Source organism: Delphinapterus leucas, chromosome 13 (assembly GCF_059928025.1).
Source record: "Delphinapterus leucas isolate spDelLeu-1000000601 "Yukka" chromosome 13, BTC_Dleu_Yukka2, whole genome shotgun sequence".
NCBI lineage: Eukaryota > Metazoa > Chordata > Mammalia > Artiodactyla > Monodontidae > Delphinapterus > Delphinapterus leucas.
The window spans coordinates 41,005,328-41,032,217 of record NC_143141.1 but is presented as its reverse complement, the minus strand read 5'-3'; the positions used below and the strand labels follow the sequence as shown (position 1 = coordinate 41,032,217).

Sequence of the window (26,890 nt, the reverse complement as noted above, 5' to 3'; positions counted from 1 at the left end):
TTATCCATATCCTGTTGAGGAGACACTGCAAGTCGGCCTCGGGATCCTGCCCTCCCTCCTCCAGGCACAGCTCTTGGGACTAAAGGTGGGCACTGTAGGGGAGGAAAAAACTCTTCCTCTACCCTCTTGTTTAGTCTCTGGGCCCTGCAAATTAAACTGACAATAGACAAATTAACAGGAGGAAAAACCCAGAGTTTATTTATGTGTGTAACACTCACACACATGGGAATTCTCCGTGATGAGGAACTCAGTAGGGTAGTTAGAATTTGGGGCTTATATACTTCCTTAATAGGCGAAGGGGAGAGGGGAAAAAACAAATTATTTTTTTGAAAGGTAAATGGGTTTTTAGGATAAAAAACAGGAGATAAGAGAGTTTGTGATGTTTATCTATAGGAGTATGAATGGTCTTTCCTGCTCCTAGAGAGCCACAAAACTCCCTTGGAGATGGTTTAATTCATATTCTCCCTCATGGGAGTAGATCCACCCTGAAGAGGAATTTATGGCAGCCTATTTCCCAGAAATTGCTGCTTGTATTAAGATAAGGGAAGCTCCAAGAAGATTCCCCCCACCCCCGCATTTGTCGAATCTCAAATATCTTCAGCTCAAAATAATCTTTATACCAAAGTAGCATATTTTTAAGATGGCATACCCTGATCCACTTTAGCAATGAACCCAAAGCAGTCAATAATCCACACGCAACCTACGGCATGATGTGTGTGTATGTGTGTGTGTGCACGCGCACACGCGCCTGAGAAAAAGATGACGGGGGAATGCAGAGAGAATTGGGTAGTTAGCCCACAAAGCTTTCTTGCCCTCTTCTGGATATTAATTCATCCTTCAAGGCTGAAGTGAGGAAGCGTCAAGGCAGAGTGGGTTGTCACCAAGGTGCTCTGAGCAGCCAGGGGTCAGCAGCAAGGTCCCAGGAAAGGATCTCCGAAGCAAGTAGAAAGGCACTCAAAGAAAGATGGAGGTTTTCCAAAGACAAACTTTGGTTCAAGATTAAATAATGTCTTAGGTCAGCTGGTATATGAAATCCCTTTTGACAATTATGAAATGTACCTGCATTTGATAGCAGAATTTGGGCATAAGAAAATGTGGGTTCAAAAAAGTTCTGATTCTTTCTATAGTACTAATTGTATAGATTGAAAATGTAAGTGATGAACATGTGAAAGATGACTCTTGAAAGATGATTTTTTAAAACTCTGAACTTATGAAAAAAACTATCTTTTTAAAAAATATGCAGCTTCTAGAGGGAAGCCCAGAGAAAGATCTTGCTGCAATAAGGAAAGACAGTGAAATAACAAGTAACTCAAAAGTTAGACCCATTTCACTCAACATAAATGTTATTAGCAAACAGATATTTTAAGATTCTTGTATTCTTATAAACTGAAAATCACGAGTCATGAATACAACGGTATTTCAGTACCTGAATTAAATCTCAGTACTGAAATTGTACAAGGAACTGATGTGTTTAGGATATAGGCTTTAAAATAAGCAAACCTATGTGTGAATCCTGATGCTTTGGATGGGTTTCTTCACCCCTGAAAGCCTCAGTTTCTTAATATAGACCACGAACATAATTATGCTACCTCACAAAGTTGTAAAGTTGAAAGGAGACAGTGTATAAAAAGATTTTGGCTGTGCTTAGCATATGAGGTTCAATAAGTGCTAATTATTGTGAAGTAAATGAAACTATCCCCTTTAAACATTTAAAAATTGTTCTTAAAAATCTATTTCTCCATCAGATTTGCTCTTCAATTTTACTGAGTTGGGTTTTTTCTCATTCATAAGAAGAATATTTAAATATATTCTTATTTTTCCTATTCAAAGTTAGCAAAAATGTGTTTCTTAGCCACAGAGGAGAGAATTTCTCTCTTTTCCCTCACAGGTTCTTTCTTGTACCAGAGGAATTATTTTCTCCTTCCTCCTTTTCTCCCCCTCTGCTTTTTGTACACACCTAGGCTGACTACTTGGCTTGAGTCCATGTTCATTGCCTCCATCTCACTTATGTGGAGAGCTAAACTCATTCATTATTGAAGAAGGGTAGAGGGCCATTTTTTAGTCAGTATTTTGAAAGGATACTAAACTGGCATTTAAATTAAGAATCCATAAATATTACATTATATACATTTACTCTTCTATTTTAATATTTATAACGTTCTTAATGCAACACTCCTGCAGAGAATTTTTTTCTTAGAGTGCTATATTTTAGGAAAGGTTTATCATATTCCTCTGTTCTCCTTTTTCTTTAAGCTTAAAGTTAGGCATCTTCCAGATGCAAGCACACTTCGACTTAACTGACACAAAAAAACCATGGTATCTTCTTTGATTCATTTCCTGTCTCCTAATTTGAACCTTACAGGTTTTAATTTAGGTCATAGGGAGAAACTTGAACTGTTTAACACTGGGATTTTTTTTAGGCGGAGGGAGTTGAGTTTTATATGATTGTGTAGCAAGCCAAAGTCATTTAAAAAATACATCAAGACAGAATTATCATGGTAACAATATATACATTTTGATTAGGAAAAACAGAGCACACATTTGGTAGCACAGCTTCATGTTCTGAAAGCAAGATTAATCACACTGACCTGGCTTTAGCTAAATGCTTTTTTAAAAGGTATATGTTTTCCACAGACAAATCCCTTATTCTAAATTTTTATGTTCCCATTTCATGTTTTTCTCTATGTGATAATCAGTTAAGCAGAAAATGAATATTTGAATTAAAAAATTCAGTCCCATTATGGACTGTATTTAGGTTGATGGCTCTATACAGTTTTGAAGAAGGCACCTATGTAAGCATTTTAATCCAAACCTTCAGGAAAATTTAAGCCAGGAATTTTAATGGCTAGGATTTGCTCATGATATGGCTGGTGCCAAATATATGTGTTGAGTACAGCCTCATTAGACCCTGATCTGCATCCTTTCTTCTATGAAAATGGTGAACTTTAACCTGTCAGCCCCTCACTTTGTTTTCAATAAGGTGAGAAACAAGTCTGTCGCTGATCAGCCACTTCAATGACCACATCTAAGACACTGAATTGTGTTTCATCAAGTAATACAGACATGACATAAAGCATGATCAGAGGAAACAGTACGAAAAAAAATCCAAATTGCATGCACTGATGTTATGACTTACAATATGAAAAAGCATGATTCATACTCTCAAGAGATATAAAACTGTACAAATGTGAGCACATAAGCACAGGGAATTTTATCTTTTGGTACTTGATGTATTTCAAGTGCCTAGAACAATTTCTGGCACATAATAAGTGCTCAATATGTGTGTCAAATGAGTGAACGATCAATACAATATAAATGAAGAAAGGGGATCATTTCTAGTAGATTCTTATGTTTCTTGATTCACGATTACTCTAGCTCTCTCCTATGAGTACATCTGCAGTGACTTTTTAAGATATTACACGAACTAGTGTACCCTGGGATCTTAAGGAAAATCAACACAGAACAGGTAAATTTAAATGAGGGAAAGAAAATATGATACCCATGATCTTACAGAAAGAGATGCTAGGAACTGAAAGGGAAATTTTAGAATAGAGTGCCTGAGATGGGGCCCTAAGGGCAAGGGTGACTTCAGGAACAGAGGCAGGCATCCAAGACAAACATTACCTACTTTGTAATATTGCTCAGGGCCACCTGGATTCTCACACCACTAGCAAAGTGTGTTTAAGCAAGTAGAGTAGAAAAACAGAATGAGAAGTTCTTCTACCTATTCCTATTGGTAAAACAACTGGACAAAAATAAAGATGAAAAACGTGTTGATTGGAGAGGATTTGTTTTTATCTTAGACCAAAGTAATTTTGACTTATTTTAAAAGATCACCTTAATAAAGGGCACTGAAATTGTGAAAATCAAATGTGTGACTTATTTTCATTGGCTGTTACACAACAGACTTCTTTAAAAGATATATTTATAACAAGAATACATCAGAGCAGCATTACCTAAAATTGGAGGTAAACTTGAGGACCAACCATGATCCAACTTCTGTCAATTAAAATGATGGTAAATATAAGTAACTCCAGACTATGGAACCAAAATACTAAGTCAATATGATTAGTACACTTGGGGGCCAATATCATTAGCTCTTTCTCTTTTAACCTTAGATAGAACTCATAATATCTAGCATATCTGCAGATGTTTGTTGCAACACTTTATAACCAGAATAATTACACAGCCCTTCCAGACACATGTACAAACAAGTTGGACCATGATGTTCCAGTACAGGCAAGTATTACAAAAAGCAGAAATGAGCAATACGTCATTAATGGGTATGACTCGCAGGACATTAGCCAATTCACTTTCCAATAAGAAGTCTGATCAACACATGTCATGGGAAACAGGAGAATTTTCTCAGTAAAATTTCCAACTTATACTTTTACACTTTAGAGAAACATATGGTTCTGTACTTAACAGACTTAGCAGTAGTGGGAGGCCTGTGAAAACTGCTTGCAGCCACAACTTGGACTACATCTTCAGGGTTTCTCCCGGAGCTTTCTTAAGGACTCCCTTTTTTCTAATGCTAAATACAGATATAGTCCTATTTTATTCACTTGTGTCATTATTCATTATGATCAGCATGAATATTATCAGAAGGACATTTCTATTTTTACCAAGAGAAACAAACCGCACAGTTCAGTTGTGCAACTAATTTTTTTAAAAAAGAAAAGAAATGCCCTGCTTTCTTTTTGTTATTACTTTTTGTTATACTAATTCTGCAAATGGTTTTCAAAAATGATAATTACGGTATATACAAATTTTACCTGCCTTGGCTACCCTCACATTTTCAAATCTCGTTTCTTTCTTCGCCTATCCAGCCGTATGCCTTCTGCTCCTGACATTGCCAGATTTCAGTATCACACACATCTGTCTGTAGAGTGTGCCTGTAATTCTGGCCACTCAGATCCTAAACACAGATCTTCAGACAAGAACTACCACAAAAAATAGACAAAGCAAAGACAAAAAAAAAAAACAAAATAAAAACAAAGAGCACAGGGTGGAGGTGGGGGAGAGAGGATGTGGTGGGAAAGAAGTGCCAATCTGGGTATGATACAGGAGCCCAGCAGTTGGCATTGGGACACTGTGTCCCATTAGGGTTGATGCAAGGACAAATCACAGAATATGGAAGCTTATATCCTTGTCTGTATTATCTCATGCATCCCTCTACCCCCAGAAAAAAAATGGGACAGGACTGTTTAACAGTTTTTTCTCTACTGACAGCAGTAAATTCTCTGTGAAGCTAATGAAGTTTAAGCTTTGGGACCCTTTACTTATACAGGCCTAGGAGGGCGCTAGCAACATGTTCACATGGTCAAATACTTTTGCAAACTTTGCAAAAGTAAGGTATCCTACCTGCAATTACAACCAAAGTAAAAGTACCCCCACCAGAGCTTCTCATACTTTCTCTTATGGTATAGTGCTGGAGTAGCTGCAAGTAGATTCAACTAAGGGAAAGGTGAATTGGAAATACATCTGGCTGGGTTTAATGGGAATGTTCACGTGGTTTATTTATAGTCACTTCTGAGTACAGTTAAGATTTTGCTAGCCATCTCAATGTAGGAGTGGCTCCCAGGAATATCCCTAACTCATCCATGACATCATGGCCCTAAGGTGTGTCATGGCCCTAAGGTGAAGGGGCCAGAGGTTGTATCATGATGTGAACAGGTCCCAAAGTGGTCAGCACAGAGGTATACAGATAGTGGAGGTGATTTGAAATATATGAAAACAGAAGCTAGTCTGGGGGAATTCTTATAGTCATTAAATGTGTATAATTACAAGTGGAGGTTTTAATTCTAATCAATGTTAAACAAAATAGAAGTTCTCTTCTGTACAAATGAACTTGACAATGTCACTTGTACACTTATTATTATTTTTTAACATCTTTAATGGAGTATAATTGCTTTACAATGGTGTGTTAGTTTCTGCTTTATAAAGTGAATCAGCTATACATATACATATATCCCCATATCTCTTCCCTCTTGCATCTCCCTCCCTCTCAACCTCCCTATCCCACCCCTCTAGGTGGTGACAAAGCACCTAGCTGATCTCCCTGTGCTATGCGGTTGCTTCCCACTAGCTATTGGTTTTACATTTGGTAGTGTATATATGTCCATGCCACTCTCTCACTTTGTCCCAGCTTACCCTTTCCCCTCCCCGTGTCCTCAAGTCCATTCTCCAGTAGGTCTGTGTCTACACTATACACTTTCTCCCATTTTAATGAGAATCAGGCGAAATAGAATTTATCATTATCCCTGTGTTCATGGGGAAGAAACCTGTAGCAGTATTACAAATTGCTATGCAGTATTTTTTTTTTTGATGTGGACTCTTTTTAAAGTTTTTACTGAATTTGTTACAGCATTGCTTCTGTTTGTTGTTTTGGTTTTTTGGCTGCAAGGCATGTGGGATCTTAGCTCCCTGACCAGGGATCGAACCCGTACCCCCTGCATTGGAAGGTGAAGTCTTAACCACTGGACTGCCAGGGAAGTCCCACAAATTGCTATGCAGTATTTTATGTATCTCAAAGTATTAGCACATAAATACACTGACAAAAGATTTAAATTGTTTGCTGATTTGATATAAAATACTGAATCAATAAAGATACTATAAAACTCATAAGATGGGAGGAAATATTTGCAAGTGATATGGCTGATAAGGGGTTAATATCCAACACATACAAACAGCTCATATAACTCAACATCAAAAAAACAAACAACCCAATTAAAAAATGGACAGAATAACTGGATAGACATTTTTCCAAAGAGGAAATGCATATCGCCAACAGGCACATGAAAAGATGCTCAACAACGCTATCATCAGGGAAATGTAAATCAAAACCACAATGAGATATCACCTCACACCTGTCAGAGTGACTATCATCAAAAAGAACACAAATAACAAATGTTGGTGAGGATGTGGAGAAAAGGGGACCCTTGTACACTGTTGGTAGGAATGTAATTTGGTGCAGACACTGTGGAAAGCAGTATGGCGGTTTCTTAAAAACTAAAAATAGAACTACCATATGACCCAGAAATTCCATCCCTGGGTATATATCCAAAAAAAACTCCCAAAACACGAATTCGAAAAGATATATGTAGGGTTTCCCTGGTGGCGCAGTGGTTGAGAGTCCGCCTGCCGATGCAGGGGACACGGGTTCGTGCCCCAGTCCGGGAAGATCCCACATGCCTCGGAGCGGCTAGGCCCGTGAGCCATGGCCGCTGAGCCTGCGCGTCGGGAGCCTGTGCTCTGCAACGGGAGAGGCCACAACAGTGAGAGGCCCACGTACCGCAAAAAAAAAAAAAAAAAAAAAAAGAAAAGAAAAGATATATGCATTCCAGTGTTCATAGCAGCATTATTTACAACTGCCGAGATATGGAAGCAACCTAAGTGTCCATCAACAGATGAATATATATATACATATATATATGATATATATGAAGTTTTTCCATTTGCAGCAGCATGGATGAACTTGGAGGGCATTATGCTAAGTGAAATAAGTCAGGCAGAGAAAGACAAATACTGTATGATATCACTTATATGTGGAATTTAAAAATACAACAAGCTAGTGAATATAACAAAAAAGAAGCAGCGTCACAGATATAGAGAACAAACTAGTGGTTACCAGTGGGGAGAGGGAGGGGGGAGGGGTACCATAAGGTTAGGGGTTTAACAGGTACAAAATATTAGGTATAAAATAAGCTATCAAGCTAACACACCATTGTAAAGCAATTATACCCCAATAAAGATGTCAAAAAAATAAGCTATAAGGATATATTATACAACATGGGGAATATAGACAATATTTTATAACTATAAATGTAGTATATAACCTTTAAAAACTGTGAATCACTATATTGTACACCTGTAACTTACATAATATTGTACATCAAATATACTTTAATAAAAAAAAACTCATAAGACACCACTACAATGAGGACATCAATGACACTTCAGAGTATTAAGATTAGCCCCTGTACTAGAAGAGTTGAAATTCCTCAAGTCTTACTGCTTAGATATGAAGAAAACTTGATAGAAGTTTTCCTAAATCTTAAAAACTTACATGACATTACTAATAATAAGTAGTGAGACTGAAAGAAATTTTTCTAAACTTTTAATTTAAAAAATTATTTTTGATCAACCATGCAAGAGGTCTCTCCATTATTTCTATAGAAAAGTGTATTTCTATAGAAATAATTTTCACAAAAATTATTGTTATATGAAGAAATTTTCAAGGATTGTACAGACAAAAATAGGGGGAAAGTATTAGAGAGTTTTGTCAGACAATAAGTTAAAAAATACTGTTTTTATAGATTTTGTGATTTTTGTGGAATTTATCAGCTTTTAAAAACTTTAATTTGTCATGATTTCCTGTCTCTATTCATTTTCATACCTGCTTTTGGTTTGTAATTTAATTCTCTTTTTCTTAAAGAGGGTCTCCAAATTATATAAGCTTCAGATCACACAAAACATGGATCTGCCTCTGCCCAGTGCCTGGCTCAGAACCTGGCATATTAGATGTTTGTTGGAAGAATATGCAGGAAGGGCTATTGGCCCAAGGGTGGTGATATGACACTGAGCTTAGTGAAGGAGAGGCCATTGTATGCTGAGGTTCTTTAGAATATCCAGCCTGCAGGCTTGAGCACTCTAGGATATGATGGGACCACACCTGCCAGTAGAAAACCTGAACCCAGCAGGTGGGAAGCCAAGGTGGCAGAGGCAGAGAAAATGAGGCTGGAGCCTGTCATATTGTTTCACAGTCAAGAAAGAATATTTTTCCTTGTGTGTTCATTGTTGAAGGATGCTGAAATTAATTAAAATAAATTCTTCCTATCTCCAAAGAATATGCAAATTAATTTTCATGTGTTTGGAAATTTTTTCCTTTGAGTTATGTTTCTCATTTGAAGAAAATGGTTACTATTCCTTCCCTTTAAACTGAATAATGTGAATCATATGTGAATAGGATTACATCAAGTCCCAAGATATTAACGTTTGGAAGCAACTGAAGTCTTCCACATAGAGTCCCAATTTTAAAATTTTTTAAAAATTACTTCAAAAAATGCATAACGTGACCTGATATTGCTGTTCTATTCATGTTCCCACTCGATAATATTTCCAATCTAAAATAATGTTTAACCTCAAAATTTCTAGACTGCTTCATTTCCATCAAGTGCTAGAAGTCTAGGAAGCTCCATTAACTAAAGACAAAGTAAATTCTAGATACAGAGTTTAACTGCTTCTTAATGGAGCCGCCTCTGAGTCACCAGCTCCTAGAATTAGAACTATCCACCAGATGAGGTACAGCCTGACAGGAGAGGTTGGGAGTAGATAGTCCTCTCTCAAGGTGCTGGGGTAAAGTATAGAGCAGCATGATATCTACAGGCTATAGCAATAGATAAATTCAAATAGTTGGTATCATTTGGGTTCTGATACTCAGAGTAGGGTACCCTAAAAGGGAGAAAATAGGGCACCCAGAGGAAAGCAGTTTGGAAGTTCTAGTAGGCAGAGAGTTTGCATCACCGATGCTCATCAGCAAGTAACTTTAGCCACCTGGCTGGTGTTCAGGGACAGACTCCAGTCCCTGAAAAGGGTTGATAGTAGAGATGGATAATAAAACAGGACTCTGGTTGTTGAGGATACTAAGTCAGATACCAGCCACAAGGAAGCAAGGCAGAAACTCAGTTAACCAAGCTGAAGCACAAACAGGTCTTAGAAAATCAGAGACTTGTAATCAGAACTTGAGCAAATAGTCAGAGCTAGACTAGCAACAAAGGTTGAAACTGAATCCACCTAAAACTGAGTTCCTCTACTGAGTTTATAATTAACCTCTCTGTCCAAAACTTTATTCCCTTTCATGTCCCACCCCATTCCCCTCAGGATTGAGGAGTATCAAAGAAAGGTGGGTATTGAAACCAAGAAAAACTCTGTGGGGCCTTCCTGGGTACAAATGTCCCTCTGTGTCCCCCATTTATTATTTGTAGAAAAAAAGCCTTAGTCTCCTAAGCCTTCCCCAAGTTCCAAAGAGCAGGCCCAAGAAGTTAACAATTAGAGAAGTGAGGGGATGCAGAAACAAAGGAAAAGTAGTCCATCAAGAAAAGCGGGGGCTTCCCTGGTGGCGCAGTGGTTGAGAGTCCGCCTGCCAATGCAGGGGACATGGGTTCGTGCCCCGGTCCGGGAAGATCCCACATGCCGCGGAGCGGCTAGGCCCATGAGCGGCTAGGTCCATGAGTCATGGCTGCTGAGCCTGCGCGTCCGGAGCCTGTGCTCCGCAACGGGAGAGGCCACAACAGTGAGAGGCCCGCGTATCGCAAAGAAAAAAAAAAGAAAAGCGGGATTTCCCTGGTGGCGCAGTGGTTAAGAATCTGCTTGCCAATGCAGGGGTCACAGGTTCGAGCCCTGGTCCGGGAAGATCCCACATGCCGCGGAGCAACTAAGCCCATGTGCCACAACTACTGAGCCTGCACTCTAGAGCCCACAAGCCACAACTACTGAGCCTGCATGCCACAACTACTGAAGCCCATGCACCTAGAGCCTGTGCTCCACAACAAGAGAAGCCACTGCAATGAGAAGACCGCGCACGGCAACAAAGACCCAACGCAGCTAAAAAAACAAACAAACAAACAAACAAACTTTAAAGAAAAGTCAATACAGACTATAATTAAGGACTATTTTTTTAAGTTCAGGAAGGATCAAGTTAGACATTATTTTTCTCTTCCTAAACACTGATTTAGCAACTGTTTGACAGAAATTCTCATCTAGGAAGCTGCTCAGCACATTTTTTTCCTTTGACTCATTGCCTGACTCTCCAGGGAGATAGGTTGTGCCGATATCTCTCATATCATTGCTCAATTCATGGGTCTAGGGTGGAAAATATATTAAAAGATTCACCATATTTTAAGTGGGACTTAAGAATTAGCCTTGTTGTCATAGACTTGGTATCTGGTGATCCCTGGGTGGCCATATGTTAGTCCCTAACCCTGTCAACTTGGTTACATTTCAATCTCTGGGCTTCAATCCCCCCCACCCCCCCTTAGTATTCCAATTCCTTGCTGGGATGGAGCCTTACACTGAGACCCAGTTCACTTGTCTGGAGAGTGATTTATCTCTGGATCTGGATTCCCGAAAATCGGAATCCTATTTCCTATACTTCCAGCTTCTGATTAGTATTCTTTTCTTAAGGTGATGATAACTCTAAGCCATGGGAATGATGCCTGCTTATCTTGGAACACTGCTTACGGTCTGTATATCTGCTTGGAATAACTGTGAGATTGGCACCCTCTCATCCTTAGGTATTAGGGAGGATCTCCATAATGTGTTGCATGGAGAAAAAAAGCAGAGTTCTGGAACCTGACAGACTTGAGGTTGATCCCAGCTCTCTTACTTAATTTTAGATAAATTACTGAACTTCTCTAAGCCTATTTCCTCATCCATTAAAACGAGGATAGTGATTCCCACTCACATGACAACTGTGAAAATTAAACGAGATAAAAAATGTAAAGCATCTACTACAGTGCTTGCATGTAAAAGCTTTTTAACAAATGATAGCTATTTTAATTACGAGCAAATGCAAGAAAAAGTAAATTCATTCAGCCCAAAAATGCTTATTAAGTGCCTATTAACTGCCAAATATTTTATTAAGCTCTGGAGGGAGGTAAAAAGGCGAAGGTGACATGGTCTTCTAATGGGGAAAAAGAATAAACATCCTCAACAGAATATGTTGTAGGTAGCAACGGCAGACATCAGCCCAGGGAGACATGTGTATTCCTAGGAGGGTCATCTAAACTGGAAGTGATGATCCTGGATGACCATCCTAAAGAAGAGAGCTGATTAGGAGGAAAGGAGGATGAAAGGTGCTCCTGGCAGAAGCATGGAAGAGTTTGGTGATTTGGGAAACTGCAAATAGTTCATCAGTATAGTTGGAATATGGACTGGGACTAGGGAGATGAGTCAGAGAAGGAAATAGAAAGGTAAGTAGGGGTCTCTCCTGATGGCCTTTGTGGCTGAACTAAGGAGTCTGGGATCCAACGTGAGGGCTGTGAGTGGCTGCTGATGAGTTTGAAGCAGAGGAGCAACACGATCAGATTTAAGTTTTAGAAAAATCACTCCAAAGCACTTCCATCGTCCTGGATTTAAATAACACTGAAAACAAAGGCAGAACCACCATAGTAGAAGCCCATGTTTTACTCAAGAAGTATGCTCCCCTCTTCTTAATTCTGTAATGTAAATGTCATGCTAAAATAATCCCAACGGTGCTGAGATAATGAAAAAAACATTTTAAACATAAAATGTCTTTTATTGTGGGCTTCTTGACTTCTTAAAAAACAAAATTATACATCTTCAAAGATGATTAAAATGAAATTCTAGAATCCCTACACATGCTCTGCATCTATGGTCTTAACACTACATGCACCCCTAGTAATCACAGGTCTGACTGAAAATGACTCAATAAATAAAAATTTTATTTAATGTAAAATGCTTAGTCTTCCAGGGATTAGTGTAGAGCTATGTTTGCACTGAACTCTATAAATGTTACTGACAATTTAAATTTTAAAATCTTAAAATTCTCAATTTTGTAAAATACTTTAGTACTTCCTCACATATATGTCACATTGCCATTTTTAGGATGCTGACAGGAAATTTAATTTTTGAGAAATTATAAAAGAATTTAATGAACTGAATTATAATTAAAGGTATCTGCTGTATCATACATACAATGAAATATTAGATAAAAATGTCAGATATTGGTTATTGAAGCCTCTATTTCTTATGTGCTCAAACTGTCCAGACAGATCATATAGAAAAGACATGCTCCAGCCAGCGCCCTGCTCTGAATTGCCCTGTTTCATTCTTGTACTTTGCCATTTATCTTTTGTCCCTTAATTTTTTTTTTCTTTTTTTTTCAGGGACCAGTGGAGGTGATGATGCTTTTAATTCTCCCTAGAGAGGTAACCCCGGGCACTGAGGCTTGGCCAGGGCGGCAAAGTGCCAGGGGGTGCAGCCCAACCCCTTGGGAGGTGGCCTTGAGGGCAGAGTTCCAGTGGGCTGCTGGAGGCGGCCAGCCTTGGGTGGGCCTCAGTAGCCGTCGTCGGCCCAGGTAACCTCGTAGCCAGGGTACCTGGCTTTGATCTTCTCAGTGGAGACGGAGTGCTGGGCGCGACCGTGTAACCCATGGAGTAGCCATACACGTGGATCTTCTTGCCCTGGCTCTGGTGGGAGATGCACCCACGCCCCAGGCACTCTCAGTCATAGCCCTTCTGCATCTCGACTGATACCTCGTCTGTAGATGTCGGAGTGGTACTCCGCCCACTTGTAGCCGCTCACGATCTCTTTGCTCTCCCTGGCCAGGGCCCCGGAGGGCAGCACCACATGGACTCGAATCAGCACATACTTGAAGACGCTGTCGCAGTCGATGTCCACGTCAAGGATCTGGGCGAGGTTCGCCGCTGCCATGTTCCCGGAGTGTGCTCGCCCCTGTGGCCGGCGTCCCTTCCCCACGCGACCCGGGGTATCCCTTAATGTTGGCTTCCACTTGTGCAGTAGACACTGAGGTAATCTCTTCAACATCTATCCCACCTCCTGACACCGTGCATCAGCCATTTGGTTTAAGGAACTGACCTAGACATGTGAGGCAGGCCCTGATAAGTCTGCCTCAATCAATACAATCTGATCCTTTTTTGCCTGTAATTGGTCTAGGACCTAATGCTTAAACCAATCAGCACATGGCATTCCTTTAGAAACAGACTGGTTTAGGAATAGGCACATGACTGTTCCTAGGCCAATAAGACATGATAAGAAGATTGTTTGGAGGCTTCTAGGAAAAGTTTCCTCGCTTATAAGTGAGTCAGTAGAAGAGATGGCTTTTTTTTTTTTTTAAACAAATTAGCATGTAGCTTCAATTGTTACTACCACCCTATGAATATGAGAAAACCACTTTAGGATAGAACTGATGTTATCCTGGGTCCTTGATGATGTTGTTGAACTGAGTTTTAACCATACCTGAAGCCCAGTCTACCTCTGGACTTCCAGTTGTCCGAACCAGTAAATTTTCCTACTGTTTAAGCCACCACTTTCAGTTGGGTTTCTGTTATTTGCAGCTGAATGTATTCTACAAGATGCAATTCTCTACCACTTTTGCCTACCACCTTTGCTTCTAACCTGATGTACCCATTGGCTATCTTTCTTAGCGTTAACCATCATCACTCTTCTATCTAGACATTTATAGTGAACATTTTAGTTGTCTACCCAATACCTGGGCCTAGCTTCTTCCACTGGACATTATGTAGGATAGGTTGCATGAACCTGGTGCAGCCACGGGAGAAGCTAGCCTGAGAACAAAGTTGATATGCTTAAAATGAAAAAACAGAAAAATGGAAAAAAACCCGAGGCCTTGATAATGTCATTTAACTGATGGAACACTATTTTCAGCCTTCTTATTATCTGAATAACAAATATTCTCACTGTTTAAGATAATCTGAGTTGGGGTATTCTGTTGTTTGAATTTGAAAACAACTGAAGTATTGTAGTAGTGTCTAATATTAGGGAAAATGGTAGTAAGAATGAGAATGTCAGTAAATGTTGACTACTTCTTATGGTTTTCACTAAAAACCTATAAAAAAGATGGAAGCTTAAGTTGAAAACAGAGAAGGACGTGGGAAGCAGTAGTAGGAGATAAACTTAGTTGCCAAAGTTTCTCCTATAGATGTCCTGCTAAGTAACTTACATTGGACAAAGGCACCTAGTTTTATGTCAAATATAGGTTTACAGAAGGGGCTTCTCTATCTACATTCATTGTTTTCAATTACACTGGCAACATAGGTCATCAAAATGTGAACTAGGGGAATGGGAAGATCTCAGAGAGATGTCTATGGCTAGAAGACTGAAGTGCTCAGACCCAAAGACTATGTCTAGTTGGGCTCTCTGACCGTATTTACTGATTTGTAGAACTAGCCAAAAGAAATCAGGATCCACTAAGTCTCTTAGGGAATTGACTATCAAAGAAATTCTAAGCCTGGCCAATCCACAGCAATGAGCAATTCTGTGATAGTTCAATTCCTTAGGCACCTTCCCAGCACCCCAAACTCACACTAACAAAAAGTGCTAAACTATCTAATACCTGTTTCAAATGTAGCCATAGAAGACAATGAACAAGGAAGATGTTCCCAAAAGAACAGAACTAAGGGCAATGGAAGGCAATGGGTTATCCCAAAAAACAGAATCACAGACTACCATATTGGCTGACCAAGGGACTCATCACTGCTAGGGTGGGCAGTCCTCTCTTCTCTCTAATAGGATATGATATGGGCTATGGGCCAATATCTACTGAATGTCATTTCCATTCTCCCCTTTCCAAATAAGAGTTTCAATTATATTTATCTTGTTCCTTCTCTATTATTCCATATTGAAAATGTTTGAGGTGGAAAACTTTAAGCCATGGGTTCACAAGGAACCATGTCCAGACCCGACAGAGAGCTCTTGGCCTCGGTGCTGGATGTGGTTGCTGGCTGAGACTTTGGGATGTCTCCCACTGGAGAGATAATGAATGTGTCTCACGTAGGTATGGACATTATTTTAGATTGTATGTGGGAAAAAGGAGGTACAAAGTTTGACTTATGTGATAGTGTTGGTTGTCTACTCCATATCCGTTTTCCCTTCTTATTGAAAGAGCCCTACTTTTGTTCAGGTACCCACCCCTTTCTACATGTCCATGTGCATCAGGAGACATTGATCTCATGCCCATACCCATTCCCATGAGGTAAATCCTGACTAGTCTAGGCCAGTCATGATTTTTCTGTTCTCCTTGCTGGTAACTGTTTTAGACATGGGTGTACTGAGCAATGACATATGAGGAAAAGTTTGCTAGAAGACTTCTGGTAAATATTTTCCTACTTTTTAAAAAAATACAAAAGGAAATCACAGCTTCCCTCTGTGCCCTTTATTTTATCATGTCAGGTTACAATGTACGGGCCTGCTGCAGCCATCTGGTAACCATTAGCAGAGCTTTTTGCTATGTACAAAGCTGACATGCTTAGGCAAGGAAAACAATGGAAAGAAACAGGGTCCTTCAGACACTGAGTTAAATAGTCTTATAGACTGTCTACCTCAGGATTTCTTGTCATGTATAATAGTAAATATCCTTATGGCTTAAGTCTATTTAAATTGAGGATGTCTTTTACTCACAGTTCAAAGCATCCTCACTGATACATCTCTGTTTCACCCTTTGAGTGCTGTTTTCACCTGATTAATATTTTGTAACGCAAACTTCCCTAGAGGCACCTTATTGAAGGTAGAGACTGGACACTGACCTAGATACTATACTCCAGTGTATTTTTTGGAGCATGAACACATTTATTCAGTTATGCCATACAAATACTAATTCAGACCCTAGTCTTTCAGTGTTTCTTATGAATTGAATTGTGACCTCCTAAAATTTATATGTTGAAGTTCTAACTCCTAGTCCCTCAGAATGCCTTATTTGGAGATAGGGTCGTTACAGAGCTAATCAAGTTAAAATGAAATGAATTAGGGTGGGTCCTAATCCATTGTGACCGGAGCACTTAGAAGAAGAGGATATTTGGACACAGACACATAGAAAATAAGGTGAAGAGACATAGAGAACAGAGTCAATCTACAAGCCAAGGAGAGGAATATGTCCTTCCCTCACAGACTGCAGAAGGAACCAACTCTGCCAATACCTCGATCTCAGACTTCTAGCCTATGGAACTGTGAGACAATACATTTCTGTTGTTTAAGCCACTCAGTTTGTGGTACTTTGTTACAGCAGCCCTAGCAAACAAATACAGTCTCTGTGCCATTTCTCCTAGGAACGAGGAAGAAGTTTTTCTTTCTTAACAAATGCTAGTCACTCAGTTACATATAAAATTTAATTTGACAAGCATTTATTGAGTAACTACTATGTCCCAGGACTTGTTAAGTGATAGGTTCACAGAGATAAGTACTCACTTCCTGTTCTCAAAGAGCTCAGTAAAGTAGCTGTGTGTTCACATTTAAACAAATTAAGAGAAGAGTTATGCTCAAACACTTTAGAAGAAAGTATTTATAATTCAACAAGTCATAAGCCAATGCAGATCACTCTTATGTGTACATTAAAGCAGAGTTATCTCATTAATGTTCATGATAAATAAATGTTATATTCATGAGAGGAATAAAATTGTATTAATTATTTCATAATTAATTCGGATTGAATTATATAATCAGTCTTAATTGGTGAAGATTTACCCAAATGATTTGCAATGAATAATTTTTTAAAAGTTGCTCAAGACTATCAATAAAGTTCCTAGGGGGCTTCCCTGGTGGCGCAGTGGTTGAGAGTCCGCCTGCCAATGCAGGGGACACGGGTTTGTGCTCCGGTCCGGGAAGATCCCACATGCCGCTGAGCGGCTGGGCCTGTGAGCCATGGCCGCTGAGCCTGCGCGTCCAGAGCCTGTGCTCCACAACGGGAGAGGCCACAACAGTGAGAGGCCCGCGTACCACAAAAAAAAAAAAAAAAAAAAAAAATTCCTAGGATGTGGAGATTATAAAGGAAGAGGGGTAGTAAAAAAATATTAAAAATATGGTCCTGTCCTCACTTATATAATCTAATAGAATACCAAGGCAATGAAAAAAGATATAATTATACTTACAAAGTAAGATATAGGGAAAAGAAAATCTAAGTGAAGAAAGCTAGCACAAGGAAGGGACTAGCTAGCACTAGTCTTTCTATGTAGAAAACTTTCGTAACTTTTTATAAAAGGAGTTTTAAAGGAGAGGAAAATTTATACAGCCATCATTGGTCATTGTTCTATTTCTCTTCCCTGCTTAGAACCAGAAATTAGGTCCACATTTACTTTGTCAAGGAAACACCAGGCTCCTCTGGTTACTGAGACTTAACAGCCAGTCTCTGCTCCCTGCCAACTCGCCTTGGGGCAAAATGTGGCGAGCTATAAAATTCTTTTAGTCCAGTCAATTCCAGACACCTTTTCAGAAAAAAAAGTGCAAGTGTTACCAAAGAAATAAGTGGTCGTAGGACAATAAGGTATTAAATTTTATTTAAAATCATTCTATCCTTAACTGTTCTAAGTTTGTCTACATATTATAACCTATTAACTACTTGCAGGAAGCCATAATTCTTTAACAACTGAATTTTTTAAAGAAACCAAACTGATAAGTAAATAACATATTTGACCTTAGATGAGTATGCTGTTTTTGATGCTTTCATGTAAAGTTAAGGTTCTTTGTAAAAAAAAAAAAAAGATAAATATTAAAAGTACCATTTTAATGTTCAAATGTTTCTTTTATTCCAGAAGAAATTTATGGTAAGGAGAATTAAGCAAGAATAAATATCTTTATTTTAGCTTGAAATTAGACTGCATCTATCATAATTAGATGTTGAACTGAAGTCTAAGGTATCTTTCTTCTGACCAAACAGGGTAATAATTCTATACTTAATATCTCTAAAAGGTTATATTTTTCAGTTGAAATGATACCAACCTTAGAATTACTTATTTTGAATTTTGGAAGGTCATCAGTGTTCTAGATCTAAGATCTATCCATGATCTGAAATGTCTTAGAAGTGAACAAATGGGTACTTCTTACTTTTGCTTAATTACCACACCTACCAAGAATATTTTACACTTAGAGTCTACCAATGCAAATAATAGTTTTCTGTTTCTGGAATTTTCCTATTATGTAAATCAATTGCATTCTGAAGAGCAATGTTGGTCCAAGTGAACAGAGATGTCCAAGAAATTTAGCCTGTGAGGAAATTAATTAAGAAAGCTTGTCAATATCTTATTAGTTGTTGATTTTAAGAGGAGGAACTGAAAATCTCTCTCCTTTTGGATATGCGAAGGAAGCCTGTAATCACATTGCTTCTGATAGCCTTCTTGTGACTAAGATTCTGGTGTCTAAGATGGCACCTGATCTCACCTCCTTCCAAAGGCACACCAAAATTATAAAAATTGCAGAGCAACTATTGATGAGAAAGACCTGAAGATGAGCAGAAAAGACCTTCTATAATTAAAGATATAAAGAAGAAACCACATTGAGATAAGTAGGAAGGGTAGAGATGTGGTATAAAGACCCACAGCCCTGGGGTAGGCAACCCACAAATGGGAGGATAATTACAACTGCAGAGGTTGTCCCCAAAGAACGAGGGGACTGAGCCTCACATTGGGCTCCCCAGCCCAGGGGTCCTGCACTGGGAAGATGAACCCCTAGAACATTTGGCTTTGAAAGGCCATCAGGGCTTATTTCAGGAGAGCCAGAGGGCTACAGAAAAGAAATTCCATTCTTAAAGGGTGCACACAAAATCTCACATGCTCCAAGACCCAGGGCAGAAGCAGTCATTGGAAAGGATCCTGGGTCAGACCCACTTGCTGATCTTGGAGAGGCTCCCAGAGAGGCAGAAGGCAACTGGAGCTCACCCTGGGGATACAGACACTGGTGGAAGCCATTTTGGGGAGCTGGTTCTACCACGTGGAAACTGGTGCTGGCAAGTGCCATTTTGGAATCCTCCCTCTAGCCTATTAGCCTCAGGACTCTGCCCTGCCCCCACCCACCAGCAGGCTGGCTTCCTTAGGACCCCTTAAACCCCCGGATGCCCTGTATTGCCAGTACTAGATCCAGGATCAACCTCACCCACCATCTCAGGGACCCCTGGGAACTGCAGCCAGTGACCTCAGGTCCTGGTTCCACCTACCAGTGGGCCAACAGCAGCTCCAGGACCCTTGCAGCCCTGCAGCTAGAGATGTCAGAACCCAGCCCTGCCCACCAGAGGTCAACACCAGCTCCAGGACCAATGCAGCCCTGCAACCTATAGTGTCAGGACCCAGCCCATCCACCTGCAGGCTGGCGCCAGCCTTGAGACCCATGGGCCCCAGGACCACCCATTAGAGGGCCAACACCAACACCTGGACCCCTAGAGTCCTGCATCCAGAGACCCCAGGACTAGCTGCACCCACCAGTGAGCCAGTACTAGCCCTGGGATTCCCTGGGCCCCAGCCCTGCCCACCAGCAGGCTGACAACTAGACAGCTTAGGCCCCTCAGCCAGCTGCTCTAGGATCTAGCCCCACTCACCAGCAGGCCAGCACCACCTTTGGGACACCCCAGAACCTGCAGCCAGTAAAGTCAGGAACTGGCCCTGCCCCCAGCAAGCTGACACTAGATCAGGCACTGCAAGCCCCACAGTCAGCCACCCTGGGACCTGGCTCTGCCCACTAGAGGGCCAGCACTAGCCCTGGGATCCCCAGGAGCTCTACACTCAGCAGCCTTAGGACCCTGCCCTGTCCACCAGCAGCTGGCAGCCTCCACATAAGGCAGGGCCTGGAAATCAACTGAACTGGGGGCCATCCAGGCCTACCAGACTGCCCACAATAGTCAGCCTGCTACAACAGAAGGGCTCACTCAACCCACACTGGGGGCACCCCTAGGGCATATAGCTCTAGTGACCAGAGGGCATTCTCCTACAAAAGACCACTTCTCCAAGATTGGGAAACATAACCAACCTACCATAAACACAGAAATAAAAACAGTGAGTTAGGCAAAATGAGGCTACAGAGAAATATGTTCCAAACAAAGGAATAAGATAAAACCCCAGAAGAACTAAGTGAAGTGGAGATAGGCAATCTACCTGATAAAGAGTTCAAGGTAATGATCATAAAGATGCTCTAAGATCTTGGTAGAAGAATGCATGAACACAGTAAGAACTTTAACAAGAGTTAGAAAATATAAAAAAGAATGAAACAGAGCTGAAGAATAAAATAACTGAAATAAAAAATACAATAGAAGGAATCAACATTAGATAATACAGAAGAACAAATCAGCAAGCTGGAAGACAGAATGATGGAAATCACTCAAGCTGAACAGAAAAAAGAAAACAGTTTTTTAAAATGAGCATAGTTTAAGATACCTGTAGGACAACATCAAGTGTACTAACATTTGCATTATAAAGGACCCAGAAGAAGAAGAGAGAGAGAAAGTGGCAGAGAACATATTTGAAAACATAATAGCTGAAAACTTCCCTAACCTGGGAAAGGAAACAGACATCCAGGTCCAGGAATCACAGTGGCCCAAGCAGGATCAACCAAAGAGGAAGATGCCAGGGCACACTGTAATTAAAATGGCAAAAATTAAAGATAAAGAGAGAATCTTAAAAGCAGTAAGGGAAAAGCAACAAGTTACGTATAAGAAACTCCCATAAGGCCATCAGCTGACTTTTTAGCAGAAACCCTGCAGCAGGCCGGAAGGGAATGGCATAATATGTTTAAAGTGATGAAAGGGAAAAATCTACAACCAAACTACTCTACCCAGCAAGGCTTTCATTCAGATTTGAAGGAAAGGTCAAAAGTTTTATAGACAAGCAAAAGCTAAAAGAGTTCAGCAACACCAAACCAGCTGTACAAGAATGTTAAAGGGACTTCTTTAAGACAAAAAAAAGGTCACAACTAGAATTATGAAAATTATGAAAGGAAAAATCTCATTGGTAAAGGTAGTAACATGACCACTTATAAAGCCAGTAGAAAGTTTAAAAGATAAAAGTACTAAAATCATCTATATCTACAATAAGCAGTTAAGGGTATGTAAAACAAAAAGATGTAAAATATGGTGTCAAAAACAGTAAATGTGGGTGGGGGGTGGTGAGTAAAAATGCAGGGTTGTTAAAATATGTTTGAACTTAAGAGATCAGCAACCTAAAATAATCATATATATATTTTTTATATATGCATATAAAATTATCATATATATTACTATCTATAAACCTCACGGTAATTACAAACCAAAAATCTATAAGAGATACACACATACAAAAGAGAAAGAAATCCAAACATAACACTAAAGTTAGTCATTAAATCACAAGGGAAGAGAAGAAAGGAACAGAAAAGAACTACGAAAATAATTCTCAATTAACAAAATAGCAATAAGTACCTACATATCAATAATTACTTTAAATGTAAATGAACTAAATGCTCCAATCAAAAGACAGAGAGTGGCTGAATGGATACAAAAACAAGAACCATATATACATTGCCTACAAGAGACTCACTTCAGATCTACAGATGCACACAGACTAAAAGTAGGGAGATGAAAAAAGGTATTCCGTGCAAATGGGCAAAAAAGGAAAGCCAGAGTAGTAATAAGTATATCAGACAAAATAGACTTTAAAACAAAGACTCTAGCAAGAGACAAAGAAAGACATTGCATAATGATCAAGGGATCAATCCAAGAAGAAGATATAACGATGGTAAATATATATGCACCCAACATAGGAGCACCTAAATATATAAAGCAGATATTAACAGACACAAAGGGAGAAATTGACAGTAACACAATAATAGTAAGGGACTTTAACACCCCACTTACATCAATAGATAGATCATCCAGGGAGAAAATAATAAGTAAACACTAGCCTTAAGTGACACATTAGATCAGATGTACTTATGTATATGTAGAGAGCATTCCATCCAAAAGCAGCAGAATACACATCCTTTCAAGTGCACATGGAACATTCTCCAGGATAGATCACATGCTAGGCCACAAAACAAATACCAATAAATTTAAGAAAACTGAAATTATATCAAGCATCTTTTCCAACCACAAGGCTCTGAGACTAGAAATCAACTACAAGAAAAAAAAACACAAAAACCATAAACACATGGAAGCTAAACAATACACTACTAAACAACCAATGAATCACTGAAGAAACCAAAAAAGAAAATTTTAAAACTAACCTGAAGGGGCTTCCCTGGTGGCGCAGTGGTTGGGAGTCCGCCTGCCGATGCAGGGGACGTGGGTTCGTGCCCCGGTCCGGGAAGATCCCACATGCCTCAGAGAGTCTGGGCCCGTGAGCCATGGCCACTGAGCCTGCGCATCCGGAGCCTGTGCTCCGCAATGGGAGAGGCCACGACAGTGAGAGGCCCGCATACTGCAAAAAAAACAAAACAAAACAAAACAAAACATGAAAACAAATGAAAACAAAAACACAATGATCCAAAATCTACGGGACACAGCAAAATCAGTTCTCAAAGGGAAGTTTACAGTGATACAAGCCTACCTCAGGAAACAGGGAAAAAAACTCAAACAACCTAACCTTTCACCTAAAGGAATTAGAAAGAGAAGAACAAACAAAACCCAAACTTAGTAGAAGGAAAAAGAAATCATAAAGATCAGAGCAAAAATAAATGAAATAGAGGCTAAAAAAAATGGAAAAGATCAATGAAACTAAGCTGTTTTTTTGAAATGATAAAGTCAATAAACCTTTAGCCAGATTCATTAAGAAAAAAAGAGAGAACACTGAAATCAAAAAAATCAGAAATGAAGAAGTTACAACCAACACCACAGAATTATAAACAATCATAAGGGATTACTATGAACAATTATATGCCTATAAAAAGGACAACCCTAGAAGAAATGGACAAATTCATAGAAATATACAATCTCCCAAAACAGACTCAGGAAGAAATAGGAAATATGACCAGACTAATTATCAGTAATGCAATTTAGTCAGTAATTTAAAAAACTCCCAACAAACAAAAGTCCAGGACCAGATGGCCTCACAGGTGAATTCTTCCAAATATTTAGAAAAGAGTTAACACCCATCCCTTTCAAAATATTCCCAAAAACTGCAGAGGAAGGAATGCTTCCAAACTCATTCTACAAAGCCAGCATCACCCTGATACCAAAATCAGACAAAGATAACACAAAAAATGAAAATTACAGGCCAATTACAGGCCAATATCACTGATGAACATAGATGCAAAAATCCTCAACCATACAGTAAAAGGATCATACACCATAATCAAGTTGGATTGATTATCATACACCATAATCAAGCTGGGTTTACCCTAGGTATGCAAGGATGTTTCATATCTACAAATCAACTAATGTAATATACCACCTTAACAAATTGAAGCATAAAAATCATATAACCATCTCAATAGATGCAGAAAAGGCTTCTGACAAAATTCAACATTCATTTATGATAAAATTTCTCAACAAAGTGGGTATAGAGGGAACATAACTCAATGTAATAAAATCCGTATATGACAAGCCTACAGCTAACATGAAAAGTATTTCCTCTATGATCAGGAACAAGACAAAGATGCTCACTCTCTCCACTTTTTTTTTTTTTTTTGCGGTACACAGGCCTCTCACTGTTGTGGCCTCTCCCATTGTGGAGCACAGGCTCCGGACGCACAGGCTCAGCAGCCATGGCTCATGGGCCCAGCCACTCCACGGCATGTGGGATCCTCCCAGACCGGGGCACAAACCCACAACCCCTGCATCATCAGGCAGACCCTCAACCACTGCACCACCAGGGAAGCCCTCTCCACTATTATTAGACTTGATATTGGAGGTCTAGCCACAGCAATCAGACAAGAAAATGAAATAAAAGGAATACAAACTGAAAAGGAAAAATAAAACTGACACTATTTGCAGATGACATGATAGTATATACAGAAAAATCCTAAAGAGACCACCAAAAAAACTACTAGAACACACTAATGAATTTGGTAAAGTTGCAGGATACAAAACTGTTGCATTTCTATACAGTAACAATGAACTATCACAAAGAGAAATGAAGAAAGCAATCCCATTTACAACTGCATTAAAAAGAATAAAATACATAAGAATAAATCTATCTAAGGAGGTAAAAGACCTGCACTCAGAAAACTGTAAGATACTGATGAAAGAAACTGAAGACAACATAGATGGAAAATATATCATGCTCATGGATTGAAAGAATTAATATTGTTAAAATGACCATACTACCCAAAGCAACCTACAGATTCAGTGCAATCCTTATGAAAATAACAGTGGCAGTTTTCATAGAACTAAAACAAATAATTCTAAAATTTGTATGGAAACACTAAAGACCTCAAATAGTCAAAATAATCTTAATTAAGCTGGAGGTATCATGTGCCCTGATTTCAAATTACACTACAAAGCTACAGTAATCAAAGCAGTACGGTAATGGCGCAAAAACAGACACTTAGATCAATGGAACAGAACAGAGAGCCCAGAACTGAACCTATCCTTTTATGGTCAATTAATACAATGAAAGAGGCAAAAATATACAATGGAGGGACTTCCCTGGTAGTCTGGCAATTAAGACTCCATGCTTCCACTGCAGGAGGTGTGGGTTCGATCCCTGGTCAGGGAACTAAGATCCCACATGCTGCGTGGTGTGGCCAAAAAGTAAAAAAAAAAAGAGTATACAATGGAGAAAAAGACAGTCTATTCAATAAATGGTGTCGGGAAAACTGGATAGCTACAGGCAGAAGAATCAGCTGGCCTACTCTCTCACAGCATGCACAAAAATAAATTAAAAATGGATTGAAAACTTAAATGTAAGACCTGAAGTGATGAAAGTTCTGGTAGAAAACACAGGCAATAATCTCTTTGCCATCTGTATTAGTAATTGTTTTTTGGATGTGTCTCCTCAGAAGTGAATTGAAAGCAAAAATAAACAAATAAAACTACATCCAACTAAAAAGCTTCAGTAGAGTGAAGGCCACTTACTGAATAAGAGACAATATTTGCAAGTGTTATATCCTATAAGTGGTTAATATCCAAAAATACACAAAGAACTCATACAATTCAACATCAAAAAAACAAACAACCCAATTAAAAAATGGGCAGAGGACCTATATAGACATTTTTCTAAAGAAGACACACAGATGGCCAACAGGCATATGAAAAGATGCTCAACATCACTAATCATCAGGGAAATGCAAATCAAAACCACAATGAGATATTCCTCACACTTGTCAAAATGGCTATTATCAAAATACAACAAATAACAAGCATTGGTAAAGATCTGGAGAAAAGAGAACTCTCATGCACTGTTGGTGGGAATGGAAATTAGTGCAGCCACTATGGAAAACAGTATGGTGGTTTCTCAAAAAATTAAAAATAGAACCACCATATGATCCAGCAACTCTACTCCTGGGTAATTTATCCCAAGAAGACAAAAACATCAATTTGTAAAGATATATGCACCCCTATGTTCATTGAAGCACTATTTACAATAGCCAAGATATGGAAGCAACCTAAATACCCAACAATAGATGAATGGATAAAGAAGATGTGGTATATATATACAATGGAATATTACTCAGGCATTAAAAAAGAATGGAATCTTGCCATCTACAACAACATGGATGAACCTAGAGGGTATTATGCTAAGTGAAATATGTCAGGCAGAGAAAGACAAATACTGTATGATTTTACTTAGACGTGGACTCTAAAAACAAAACAAGTGAATAAACATAAAACAGAAACAGAGTCACAGATTCAGCGAACAAACAGGTGGTTATCAGACGGGAGGGAGTTGGGGGGAGGACAGAAAGAGGTAAGAGAGATTAAGAGGTACAAACTTCCAGTTGCAAAATAAATATCATGCATATGAAATGTACAGAGAGGGGAATATAGTCAATAATTATGTAATATCTTTGTGTAGTGACAGATGGCATCTAGACTTACCATAGTGATCATTTTGTAACATGTAGAAATAGTGGATCAGTATGTTGTAAGACAGGAAATAACATAATGTTGTAGGTCAATTATACTTCAAAAACCAACCAACCAACCAACCAACCAACTCATAGAAAAAGAGATCAGATTTGTGGTTACCAGAGGTGGGGGGTAGAGACAGCAGGGATTGGGTGAAGGCAGTCGAAAGGTACAAACTTCCAGTTATAAGATAAACAAGTATTAGGGATATAATGTACAACATAATAAATATAATTAACTCTGCTATATGTTATATATGAAAGTTAAGAGAATATATCCTACGAGTTCTCATCACAAGAAGAAAATATTTTTTTCTATTTCTTTAATTTTGTATCAATATGAGATGTTGGATGTTCACTAAACTTACTAGTGTAA

At 39.1% G+C, this 26,890-nt stretch overlaps 1 protein-coding gene and 1 pseudogene across 1 annotated transcript in view; both read right to left on the bottom strand.

The window, feature by feature from the left end:
• WDPCP (WD repeat containing planar cell polarity effector) overlaps window positions 1-26,890 on the bottom strand; it is a 611,687-nt gene that overhangs the window by 545,643 nt on the left and 39,154 nt on the right. Inside the window, exon 4 of the mRNA XM_089922334.1 lies at window positions 22,732-22,925. The gene's annotated coding sequence lies outside the window, so the exon portion shown is untranslated. The remainder of the gene's footprint in view (window positions 1-22,731; window positions 22,926-26,890) is intronic.
• On the bottom strand, window positions 13,078-22,721 carry LOC149747738 (14 kDa phosphohistidine phosphatase pseudogene; annotated as a pseudogene).